A 13,901-nucleotide genomic window follows, 5' to 3' on the forward strand; every position below is an offset into this window, starting at 1 on the left:
AGTGGCGGCGACGATGATGCGACAGTGGAGATGGTACAGCAGTGGTGGCGACGACGATGATGTGGTACGACAGTGGCGGCGACGGGGATGATACGGGAGTGGCGGCGACGACGATGGTACGACAGTGGAGGCGACGGGGATGATACGGCAGTGGCGGCGACGATGATGCGACAGTGGGGATGGTACAGCAGTGGTGGCGACGACGATGACGTGGTACGACAGTGGCGGCGACGGGGATGATACGGGAGTGGCGGCGACGACGATGGTACGACAGTGGCGGCGACGGGGACTATACGGCAGTGGCGGAGACGACGATATGATCACAGATTACAAACCTATCTACATCGCTAACTTCGCATCGGGAAGTAACGCCGGAAGCTGTCATTCTTAAAGCGGCCAAGAACTTGTGCTCTCTTCACAGATTTCTGTCATAGGCTATGCTATATAGAAGTGCACTATACATAGACCTAGTGAGTGTGGCATAACATAAAATGACAATGGGGTGCATCACTAACTTCGCATCGGAAAGTGACGCCGGAAGCAGTCATTTTAAACCTGTGCTGGCAATGGCGGTAACGATGATGACAATGGCTGTGACGATGATGATAATAATGATGGCAATGCAAGTAGTAGGCCTAGTAATGACAACAGTGCCAGTGGTGGTACCGAAAATGATAATGACAACAGCGACTATGATAGTGGCAATGAGAATGATGATGGTGATGAAAATGATGATAACGGACGATGGTAATAGATGATCATTATGGTGATGCGATAGTGAGTGGTGGTGAGAACGATAACAATGATATAGCAATGGTGGAGGTAATGGCAAGAACGACGACTATGAAGATGACTAAATTGGTGATCTGATGACAGTGGTCAGGGTGGTGATGACGATCAATGATAAATGACTGAACTTACCTCTGTACTTATAATTCTCCAATTATATATCTACACTCAGTTCTTTACACATCATAATAACTGTTTCTTAATACTGTGTGCCGAGCCCTTCAGAAACGGGAATGGCCTAATCTCTAACAACCTATTTAGATATAATTCTAACATAACGACTTTATCTACAGGTCAAGAAGATAGCAGTCACTATATTTTTAGCTTATGCAGAGCCCAATAACTGTAGATAAGTTACATCATCGTACACTCGCGGATTTTATTAGTTACGATCGATTTGAAGAAAGTGTTAGGAGCAGAAAACTCAAATCTTTCGCAAAAAGTTTAGACTTTGCACCTCTAATGAACATTAAAAAGACAAACTACATGTCTGAATCTTATTATTTTCAAGATAAAAACAAATGGTCAGCTTTGTTCAGATGTCGGCATAAAATTAACAGAGCGCACTATGCAATAATTGGAATCCTTCCTAACGACAGCGCAGAAAAGATGATATTCCAATGCTTTCAGGAATGGTATACATAATGGACTAATGCAGCGGTCATCAAAACACTGCACGCTCGGGCTAGAGTCTGTTACCCGCGGACAAGACATAGCCGTAGCGTGCAATCGTCGCTGCTGGCGGGTATGCTGTCTCTCTATCCCTTGTGCACGACGGAGAGGAGTTCCTTACCCTCCATGCACTCTAACCATTTCAGCGAGTGCTGACGACCACTGGACTAATGGCCCTTAATGGATTATGAAGAAATGACAGGCCGACAGCAGGAGAAGCGAGAATGCTGTAATATTTGATACAATGTAGTCTTTGATTAAAAATTCGGCACTGCTTTATCTGTGTTGATGTCAAATTTCCGGAAGTGAAAGTCAACGGTCTAGCCATTGAGCAAACGGTGCTTTCAATTAGATACTGTGTATTCTAGAAAAAAATTGTGTAGGCATATGCATTTTGACAATTCATTACCTGTATTTAAAGATATTTTATTTGAAATTATAAATGGACACTGAAAAATATTTGCTATTATTTTCATTAGGCCTATAGCTACAAGTAAAAGAAGTTTACGGAAACGAAGAAGAAAAATATACCGTATAAAGAGAGAAGAAACAGGAAATTAAGAAAAGCGGAGTAGGAAAAAGCAGAATAATGAGAAAGAAGAGAAAATAAAAATTGAAAGAAGCACAATAAAGAGCAGAATGGAAGTAAGGGACAAAGAAACGAAGAGAAGAAGAAATAGAATAAGCAGAAAATGAAAAGTAGAAAGAATAAGTAAAGGGGAGAAATGCAGAAAACAAAACAAGAAACAAGGAATGAAGAAGAGAAAAATATTTTCTCTCCACCCAAGTTTGAAGAACCTAGTCTTACTCTCCAACGAAATCTTCATATACGAAAAACCATTTGAGCTGAACGAAGTAAGAAAATAGTCAGGAATGACATATTTTCTCATAAAAAATTGACTTTATTTACAAAATGTACGGCTAAGTAAATATATGTAATTAATTCTTCACAAATTTACATAACATATTTTTATACTGTTACTTTGATACGACACAAGGATACAAAAGTTGATCGCATGATATGACAAATGTCTCAATTCCGGTAGGGAATATGTTGAAAAATAGCTCAATAATTGCTGTATCTGTTCCAATAAATCTTTCCATGAAATTGTGTTTTCTCTAAACGGCCACAGGGAAACTTACTTCCTGGACGGACCTCGTAGCTTACTTACGTGTAAAAAATGACTTTAAGGTATAATAATACTTAACAGTAAGCCCGCTCTACCCTGTTTCCCGTCATACCTGCGCCCTTCAGTGTTTTCACTTCCAGAATTGAAGTCAGAATGAATTCACAATGGAAAGGGTAAACAATTCTGTGTACCGGTACACAACAATAATTAATTTATCTAAGCGGTTTTCCTGGACATAAAGTAATCGGTCTTATTTTTCAATTTATTCTGCGTAATACAAAAAATAAGAAGAAACTCATTAGCTGTTTCAGACTGGAACGACATTATGTTTTTTTATTTGAAATAAATACTCATAACTTTATTGAAACATTATTAAATTTTATTATATTTCATGTGTATAATTTCTGGAATAAATTGACTCGTTGATACTGAGTCTAAGCAAAGTCATAACAATAGTCAAAGAAAAATGATTGTACACAGACATACAGAATGCCAAAACCACCTTTTCGATATCAGCAATGCTGAAAGCTTGTATTTCTGCAAATAAATTTTTTGCTGCAACATAATACATATCAATAAAAATAAGTGTCGTTTATTACGTTATGTTTTGCAATGGTTACATATTCAGTGTGTGAACATTTTGAAAGTGTACATATGGAAAATTAAAATCTGTGGACAAAGGAAACTTTGGAAGTAAATTTGCTGGTTGCCCAGTTCCATGTAGAAAAACAATACTAAATTTAGTAAATAGGTTTAATGAAACAGGTTATGTGAATGATATGATGTGAATTATGTATCACACAAGATAGACAACACTTCCAGCAGCTACTGTGAAGAGGGTGAGTACCGAATGTTATTAATATAACAGTAGTATGATTAAGTTTTAATCCGTAGATGCAGCGTGAGTTCGCGGATGCAAACAGTGGCGAGAGCAGGGGAGGGGATGGAGGGGGGACCTGCCGCTGCGCTGCTCGGACAACAGAAACACCGTGAATGTTTACTGAGACTCTTCTAAAGAGAAAGTGGTAAAAAGGGAGACGAGAACAGATAGAAAAATTTGAACAGTTGTATTACGTGAGTAAAAATATTACTGTGAAAGAAGGTGAGATAAAGTCCTTTCATTCGTCAAAGGTTTACGAATTCCAAACGAAATTTACCATAACATGTACTTCGACTTTTTAATTTGAAATTAGTTGGACATATAGTGGAGATGAAATAAAAGTCAATCAGCAAGACACCGGATATTCATATAAGGAAACAGTGTGAGAACGGACGAATCATGTCCTAGGCAGCATTCGAACCCAGGACTGTGGTTTTCAAGCAGCGTCAAACCTACTCCGTAACATGCAAACCACAACCTGCTGGAGTGTGTTACCAAAATGGTTGACTTATTTTCACTTTATCGAGAGGTATAATCCAAGGATCATATTACGCTATGCATCCGGTTACCATAACAATCTTTATTTTTGTTCAGTCAGCCGAGTTCTCCATACAATGTGTGTGCTAATGGGAGAGCTGGCAGTACATCCGGATTGTCATGGTTATCTTTCAGGCCTAATGACCAACATACCACAACAAACTTCGTGACCTATTCCTTAACACAATACTCGTTAGCAGGATCTAGTTCTCATTGTATAGCCAAGCCTAAGACGGATGTTTGCAGAGAAAATTTATAGCACAGGATATCACACGGACACATCTCTATTCTATGCAGGATTCGAACCTTAGTCCCTGGGTAAAAATCGCTGGGGACATATAAAATACAGGGGACGCAAAATATCTCCGAGCCTGGTCTACGCCACAGAGAAAGGAGGGCGAGATAAGGAGAAGTAAAGCTGTAGTTCGGATTGTTGTGCGTGTATGTTAAAATTGAAAACATCGACTACTCACCGCTATCTATGCCACTTCTATATTACAGTGAAGTAATTGAGTCTGATAGTGACAGTGAGCAGATGTTTTTAATTTCAGCAATGTGAAGGATTTACTTTTATACAGATAATATCTCCATACACGTCTCTTCCTCTCGCAAGTCCACTTCTAGGAATTGAAGTAATTATCATAACGGTCGTCAGGCTCGGAGATATTCTGTAACCACTGTAATGCTATTAAGAAGACATTCAGGAATAAGTCAAACTGAAATTAGTAATATATTGGAACAAGTCATACAAAACTGTGAACACATTGGCACTAGATGAGGTGTTGTCGACACTACACCCCCGATCGTCTTTAACTCCTGGGTAAACCCGATGAAAAATCCCGTCTACACCAGTTCTTAGGTCTGTGGTCCATCGCTCTACTGACAGAGTTAACGTGGTTCCTGTAAACCGAATCAATCTAACTCTATTAGCCATTATTTTAGGATTAGGTAATGAATTAATGATATAGTCCAGAGGTCATCAGCACAGTGCACCCTTGGGCTAGCGTCTCTTACCCCTGGATAAGACATTACATTATCGTGCATCCGTGGCTGCTGGCGGGTATGCTTGCTCTCTCTCCCTTCTGTACGACGGTGCATATTCCGAGACACTTCTTACCCTTTACCCATTTCAGCGCATGCTGACGACCACTGGTATAGTCGATAGCAAATCCACAGGAGACTGGTTTTATTCTCATTGGTAGGTGGTTTTTCTCTCCCATAGGGTTTACGAGTGAATTTCCTTCGTATTTTGTCGTACGATGCATCAAGCACTGTCTTGTTGACAACTTGATGAGAAAGTTCCACTATTTGTGAATATCTAGAGCTGGTAAGGAACGCTCATAACATAGAGTTAAGATAAGGAAGACAGGGACATAGTAAAAGAGGAGAAGAAAAATAAATTAAGGGAAGCACTATATAATTCAAGCATCTATGCCCTCCAATGAAACATAAATATGCTTCATTCTGGAGGGCTTGGAGTGGATGAACAGCCAAGAGACGGGCTCAATTCCTCATAGCGACCACGGCCGGCCTGAGTTCAATCTGGTGTACTATGCACAATCATCATTGTCGTCGTCGACACTGCAGGGAATAGGGAATGCCGTTTGTTCACACGTCACAGATCAGGATAAGTGCAGTCTTATTCTTAATCACTTATTTGCACTTGCTATTGAGTTTACCGAAGTGCCTCGAGGGTCAACCTTTAGCCCTTCTACTCACAGCTACTTGTTTATTTACCTCTACTTGCAATTGAAATGACGTAAAGTGTAAACATAAAAAGACACAAAGTCCATTATTCGGGTAATGTATGGAATTAACCTTGACTGATGAGAACATACAGTACGTGTAATGATAGGAATGAGACGTATGGACCTCGTTACGCATAATTTCGTACTGAAACTACGAAAAACCGTTAATAAAATTGGATTGAACGTTACGTACAAGTGTGCACCAAATGAAAGCTTCCGTCAAGCCTTGCGAGTCCTCTGACCCGCGACAAGTTTTCAGAGCTGAGCGAGTTTAGTGAGAACCACATATGAAAAGCTATTTTTATTGTATTAATTGTAACCTTTAGCTGTGGCTTTGTAATGTTAACAATATGATTAGGCTTATTTGTAAATGTGTAATGTTCGTTCAGTCTCACAAGAATAGAGTGACCAGATTCACATCGATAGAAAAGAGGACACAAAGCTTCAAAAAGGAGGAGTAATTGAACGGAGAAAAATTCTCTCCGGCGCCGGGATTTGAACCCGGGTTTTCAGCTCTACATGCTGATGCTTTATCCACTAAGCCACACCGGATACCCATCCCGGCGTCGGACAGAATCGTCTCAGTTTAAGTTCCAACTCTTGTGTTCCCTCTAGTGGCCGCCCTCTGCACTACGTCATAGATGTCTATGAACGCAGAACTGAAGTCCACACATGTGCTGAGGTGCACTCGTTATGAGTGACTAGTTGGCCGGGATCCGACGTCGTATGATGACGCAAAATATCTGCATGGAAATATCATATGTACTTCGGTACATTAAAATAATATATATTCAAAAAGGAGGACATTGTTCGAAAAAAGAGGATAAAAATATGTACTTCAACTTAGGCTTAGGCCTATATTATACTATAAATTATGTCAATATCTATTTTCTTATAAAATATTTACAGTATAGATTTAGGCTTATATCATACTTAAAAGTATATTAATATTACAAAATAATTATGATAAAATTTAGTAATATTGATTTTACAGTTAGCTACATATGAAAGTCAAGGGAACTATAATTATTTACTAAAGGTGACAGAAAAGATCTATTTAGATTCAGGCTTAATATACCTATATGATACTTAAAATTATGTCAATTCTATTTTATTACAGCATATTTATGATAAAAATAATATAAATGATTTTGCAGTTAACTGCATATGAAAGCCAAGGGAACTATAATTATTATCAAAATACATAAAACGATCACACAAAATGTGAATTTAATATTATTTTGTAAGAAAAGAGAGTTATGATCGTTGGCAAAGAGTATATTCCATCGATGCTGCTGCCACCTACAGGCAAATTACTTGAAAAATGCGTCAAATCAGATAATTTCAAAATATCAGCATATCTACAAGTTTCGAAAAGGAGGACATTTCTTGATTTTTTTTTAAATCCGCTCGGACCCCGGACAGAGGCCCAAAAAGGAGGACATGTCCGGACAAAAGAAGACGTCTGGTCATCCTACACAAGAATGAAGGCAGAGCGGCTAGATGACCCAAATCATGAAGACATATTATTTTTGTCAGTTATTTAACAACGCTGTATCAACTACACCGTTATTCAGCATTGATGGAATTGGTGTTAGCCAAATCGTATTTGGCGAGACGAGGACGACGATTTGTCATGAATTAGATACCTGACATTCGCCTTACAGTTAGGAAAATCTCAGAAAATATCCAACCAGGTAATCGGCCCAAAAGGGAATCAAACTCACTCCCGAGCGCAACTCGGGAACAGTAGGCAAACGAGCTACTGTTGGAGCTACACCGGTGATTGATAATGTTATTAATAATACATTCATATAATAATAATAATAATAATAATCATCATCATCATCATAATACCTGACGCCATGCAAAATGAATTGAAAAAGGAACATCATTACTAAGATAACTAATTCACATTATTATATACCAAAATACTGTTAGCAACAGCTTCGCGCCGTAGTTGTGTGATCCAGCGTATCAATTTCGACACGATAGGACAAGGTTGTATGCGTGTTATGGCTAGCTAAGTTAAAGTCTCTTATGACAATCCAACTTCGTTTTAGAACGCAATATGGACGTGAACCTTCAACACGGTTCTGGTTCTGGAACGATAAACTAAAGGAAATATTTTTACACATTTGGTTTAGTCTATCTTTCATTCGAACACCCTATATTTTTATTGAATTCCAAGCGCATTTAAACAACTAGTTGGTTTAGTGATTTGGTATGCGAAAAATGGATTTCAAAATATGCAAAATTTAACAAGAGAATGCAAATAATATGGCAATATATATAATTATTGATCAGCAAAATCAATTCAATAAAACAGAGATTCAGGTCTTGAATGTACGCTAGTCTGTGAAGTCAGCTACTTCAATAACAGAGAACAAGCTGAAACTGACGAAAATAATCAGTAGAAATCCTGTTTGTTAAATATATTTCACTCTATTTTTCAAAGATAGAAGTTCAATTCATTCGGTTAAGAAGTCGTAAATCGGATGATGACACAAGAGTTTTACACTAATACACAATTTCTCTTGTGCGAGAATTTTACTCTGAATCAAGAACATCTGGGCAGTTTTGCGTGACATTGAATCGTTGCCTACACTATCACAGTTTAGAATACCCCACGCTAATTTGAACTGGTGCCAATTAGCTATCCACGTGTAGCAGATCACACTGTATTACAGACACACAAATAGCCAAGACTTGTACTGTTACGTCACAATTCCCTATTCATTAAAAAAACCTTGGCATCTCTTTGATATAGGAAGTGGACGAGATAACTGACCTCGTAAGAAGGGGTGGGGGAAAGTTTCGATGTGATATATTTCAGGATATGTTTTATCCTAATCGAGAAAGACTAGCTATAATTTATATTCTCCCAGCGAGCATTGACGCAGATTGTTCCCCAAATAAAACTAAAGCATATACTTAAATTGTCAGCCACAGAAGAATAAAAAAATAAACAACGCTGCAACTACAGTGCGTCTTCGCCATCACGTCGCGACGACCGCCCGGCCAGTTGCAGAAGCGCCCCCCCCCCCCCCCACGGACACGCGGCCGATCAGTCGGTCAGCGCGGGCGTGATGGCGAAGACGCACTGTAGATTACTCGATTACTCATCATGTACTCCATCAGTGTACAAGAGTGATGATTAATTATTATACTATGAGAGCAGATTATTTTCTTACCATGACGCGGAAATTTTACTATCTTCCGACGCGCTCCCTCGCGCCGGTTAAGCCTTGGTTTTTCTGAACCGACGCATGCGACGTGCGACGTCCGTCTCGCACAAATCCGGACTACACAAGAGATAGTGAGTGGTTTCTATAACTACGAGATGCGAGGTCTGCGCACCTCGCAGCCATAGAAACCACTCACTATCTCTCGTGTACTCTGGATTTGTGCGAGGCAGGCCTCGCACTTAGCACGTCGCATGCTTCGGTTCAGAAAAACCAAGGCTTTATGGAGAAAGCGTGTTATCGATGACAAAACATTTTCAAGGACTGCGTCGCAGTCTCAGCTTACCTTAGTCTAATAGTGGAAGCCAAGATGAGATTAGATACTGTGCAGTGCACAGGTTTGTTCGTGTTTGTAATTTATGTAACTTATAGCTTAAAATTAACATAATATAGGGGTTTTGGTGCGATAATTACTCTTGAAATTCGAACTCAGGAATGATTCCCTTGTGTTACTCTGCCAAGAAATCCAACAATCCATGACCCTGTAAATAAATTCCTGGTGACAGAAACGCAGAAGAAGACGTATTTTCATCATCGAGAAAAATTGAGATAGGCCTATATGCTTGCAAAATTATTCCTCTAAAGAATTTATTCGCCATATTTCTGCAGAAAACGTGTGTTTTTTACAGTTCAGTGCGAAATGTTACAAATCTATTGAAGTTAAAACCTTACAAATTTACACTGGTGATCCTATAATTATGTTTTGTAAGTCCCGCGCCGTGGCGTCGTGGTCTAAGGCATCCTGCCTAGGACTAGCGTTACGGAAAGCGCGTTGGTTCGAATCCCCATGGGGGAAGGGATTTTCTCATGAATTTTCGGCCAGTGTATGTGACCGGTGTCCACCCAGCATCGTCATGCACTTGGGAAGCTTCGACAGATAGCGAAAATCCGGTTTCGCAAACCAGCTATAACGTCTGAGGGAATCATCGTGCTAACCACACTATACCTCCATTCTGGTTGGACGATCGTCCACCTGTGCTTCGGCATGTGGAAGTGAGGCCAGCAGTCGGCTGGTAGGTCTTGGACCTTCATGGGATGTTGCGCCATGGATTTACTTTTTACATGTTTTGAAGGGGATTCTAATGGAGAGCACAGTTGTAAAATTGAGTATAATACCCTTCTGTTTTTGGACAAGGCTTGGTTTTATATCCATAGCATGTAAATATATATTTTTTTCTTTTATAGAGGAGGAGCCCGAAGGCTTGAACCTCAACCTGAGGCTTACTATGCTTACCATTCCTGTCCTGTGCGTATTTGTCGCCGAACGGTCGCGCTGAACCGTGAATTTAACTTGAGTTATGGTAATAATGATAATGAATGTGAACGGATGATGGCAAAATGAGTCCGATGCGCAACGCCGAAAGTTACCCAGCAATTTTGCTTCAAATGGTTGAGGGAAAATCTCAACCAGATAACTTGTTCCAACCAGGACTTGAACCCAGGCCCGCTCAGTTCACCGTCAGATTTACTAATCGTTACTCCACAATAGTGGACATGTAAATGTGCAAAACAAGTATTAGAGGAACTAGGTAAAACCTAATCTCGTTCATGAGGATCACTTCGTGGTGTGAAAACGGAGAATGTACGCTCCGAGTGCGAGAGAATAACAGGCCACCCCCCTTAAAAATAATTTGTTAATGCCCAGAGATACTAGGAAATTACGTACTTTGAATTCCTTTTTTGGCGAATTAACGAAGAGGAGGCGTGCTTTCGTCTTTTTTCCAACAGGATTCTGCGACAGAAGATGAAGTCCAGTTCTCTAAGAATGAACTTCATACAGTTTCCGTGGATCAGTAGAATTGTGTGACACTCTCAAACACAAGTGATTCTATCTCTGGAGAACTTTAGACGACAAATTGCATAACAATAATCCATACACACTGGGAAAACATCGCCTTAATTTCTTAAAGGGAACAGTAATAGTTTGAGTATGTCTGTCGCCTTGACTTTGTGGATATCGTATGCTCTTCCCAACCAATCGATCCGCAGTTCGATTTCCGGCGTAGGCAATGAAAGAAACTTACAAAAAAATACGATTATTTAGTCCTGACAGTCGTCGGCAATATGCGTCTGGATCAGGCGAGTCCAAGTACGCCAAGGGATGTTCAGGTTAGGCTGTTGCCTGTAGTCAGAGCGATCGGATGTCACACATGCGGTATAGCGTTGTGTTTCCAGTACAGTTACGCTGTACTGCATTCCTTTACCGAACGCTCGCCCTTGTCTCTACTCCGGAACTCTCCCCACTATACTCCTATTACTTTCCCTCTTTCGCGTCGCTGAGTTGTCAGGACTAAATAATCGGTCTGTATCTTCTCTCCACGGAACTGAGCGTTTTCCCATTTTTATTCCCTGTTTTGTCTCAGCGGTGGCCCTGTGCCGTGCTGACCACACGATTAGGGAGCCCCGCAATGTGTGCCAGTCTAGTAAGTATTCGTTAAATGACAAACCCTTCCCAACACCGCATCGGAGTATAAGTTGGTAAGAAAAGGCGAGGTAAAACATGACAAAGAAAGAAAGAAAGAAAAAAAAAAGTTTGAGGATTTTTATATTACAAATTTATTAAATGTTTTCTTCGTAACAGTCACATGGGAGAACATCGGTCGACTGTCAAATTGCTGCTTCGTGGTATAGAATTAATTCACTCTCCCAGTATATGAGGGTTGTATGTCCGAATTCCATTTCTTTCCACATTTTTTTTCCTGTTCAGAAACTGAAGATAGGAGGATAAGAAATAGTACGTGAATTGTATATTAATATTGAATGAGAGTTTCACTTCAATTCAGAAACATCTGGACATCATTTTGCATAACTATGGATAATTGCCTTCATAATCATAGTTTATAATAAAATATGTTGTAGCGGTTTGGCTTCAGGAAGGAAAAAGGTACGAGAGATGCAATTGGGCTGCTACAGACAATCGGCGAAAGATACCTAGAGAAGAATAAAGAATTGTATTTAGTAGGTCTACTGTATTTGTGAACCTAGAAAAGGCTTTTGACAGAGTGGACTGGAATAAACTGATGGGAATCCTAAAGAAAATAGGCGTGGATTGGAAAGAGAGAAGACTTTTCAGTAATATTTATATGAAACAACGAGTGAAAGTCAGGATAGGAGAAGAAATGTCAGAAGAAAGTGAAATTGGGAGAGGAGTACGTCAAGGATGTCCTTTATCACATACCCTGTTCAACATCTACTTTGAGGATTTAGTAACGGATTGTTTTCAGAACACGGGATGAGTGATAGTAGGAGGAAAAAGAATAAAGTGCATAAGATTTGTTGATGATATGGCGTTGTTAGCAGAAGAGGAAATGAAATTAAAGGATATGCCACTGGAGCTAAATGACAGCTGCAAGCAGTATGGGATGTAGATAAATGCAAATAAGAAGAAGAGCATGGTCATAGGAAGAAACATACACAAGATAAACTTGCGAATTCTAAATGAGGCAGTAGAGCAAGTGGTCAGCTTCAAATACTTGGGGTGTACTATAAGCAGTAACATGAGCTGCTGCCAGGAAGTCAAAAGGAGGATAGCAATGGCCAAGGAAGTTTTTAATAGAAAAAGGAGCATCTTCTGCGGACCTCTGGAAAAAGAACTGAGACTAGTGAAGTGCTTTGTAAGGAGTGTGGCATTGTATGGAGCAGAAACATGGACATTACGACGAAGTGAAGAGAAGCGAATAGAAGCATTTGAAATGTGGATATGGAGAAGAATGGAACGTGTGAAATGGACAGACAGAATAAGAAATAAAGCTGTGTTGGAAAGAGTGGGTGAAGAAAGAATGATGCTGAAATTGATCACAAAGAGGAAAAGGAATTATTTGGGTCACTGGCTGAGAAGAAACCGCCTACTGAAGTATGCACTGGAAGGAATGGTGAACGGGAGAAGAGTACGGGGTAGAAGAAGATATCAGATGATAGACGACATTAAGATATATGGATTATATGGGGAAACAAAGAGGAAGCAGGACATAGGAAAGACTGGAAAATGCTGAGTTTGCAGTGAAAGACTTGTCCTTGGACAGAATACTAAATGAAAAATGAAAAAAAAAAATATATAATACAACATAATACAATACGATATAATAATTCAGAACACCGGTTTCGATTCTCGGCGGGAGTGGAAATTTAACTCCTATATGAAACGTGTGTGTATCACTTGTCTTGTGACTGACCATTGTTGTCGCATGCATTGACCTTGTGTAATGTTGACTACATTATCAGAGACTTCCGCTACTTGTAAATGGCTTACGCACGTTCAGAACTTCTCATGTGGTTGAAGAATTAAAGATTACGGGCCAAGGAGCTAAATTCTTAAGGCTGGTGAAAAGGAAATTTAACCGATATATGAAGTAAAAAATATTTTAGAATCTTCATGTATGTTCACAATTTCAATTATTATTTCAACAAAGACATATTCCAGGTATTACTCAACGAAGTTGGAAACAACTAGAGTTACCGTTATAGAAAGCCTTGCTCCTGAATATTACCTAAACACTCCGAGAATGTCTTTACGTAATGGAAGAAATGTAGCCGAAATTTAATTTGTTCTTAGTTATTAAACATAATTCACAGATTCTTGCTTACATTTTAATTCAACATTTGGTGGAATATAAAATGCACCAACTACTTACCAATAGAATGTAATTTAATAATAATATTAATAATACTAGTAATAATAATATTAATAATAATAATATTATTATTATTAATAATAATATTAACAATATTAGTATTCATATTAACAATATTAATAATAATATTAATAATACTATTATTAATAATAATAAGAATAATAATATTTTTAACGACGTAAATAAGTAAATTATATTTTGAAGCTAAATTCTGAAGTTAAACAGATAAAAGAAATATGTCAAACTGCAAACGCCTCTTACTTAAGGAA

General features: G+C 39.0%; 1 protein-coding gene and 1 non-coding gene across 6 annotated transcripts in view; both read right to left on the reverse strand.

The window, feature by feature from the left end:
* The window catches only part of LOC138697986 (protein SERAC1), a 215,130-nt gene that overhangs the window by 82,931 nt on the left and 118,298 nt on the right, over positions 1–13,901 (reverse strand). Inside the window, exon 1 of one of the 5 annotated variants that reach the window (XM_069823625.1) lies at positions 8,951–9,041. The exons of 3 other annotated variants lie outside the window; for them this stretch is intronic. The gene's annotated coding sequence lies outside the window, so the exon portion shown is untranslated. Of the gene's footprint in view, positions 1–921; positions 1,012–8,950; positions 9,042–13,901 lie in introns of those variants that run through there. One more of the 5 variants, XM_069823623.1, reaches the window with a different exon arrangement.
* TRNAY-GUA (transfer RNA tyrosine (anticodon GUA)) lies at positions 6,237–6,308 on the reverse strand. Its single transcript has one exon. It is a non-coding gene; the product is annotated as a tRNA-Tyr (tRNA).

The sequence above is a fragment of the Periplaneta americana genome, chromosome 4 (assembly GCF_040183065.1).
Source record: "Periplaneta americana isolate PAMFEO1 chromosome 4, P.americana_PAMFEO1_priV1, whole genome shotgun sequence".
Taxonomy (NCBI): Eukaryota; Metazoa; Arthropoda; class Insecta; order Blattodea; family Blattidae; genus Periplaneta; species Periplaneta americana.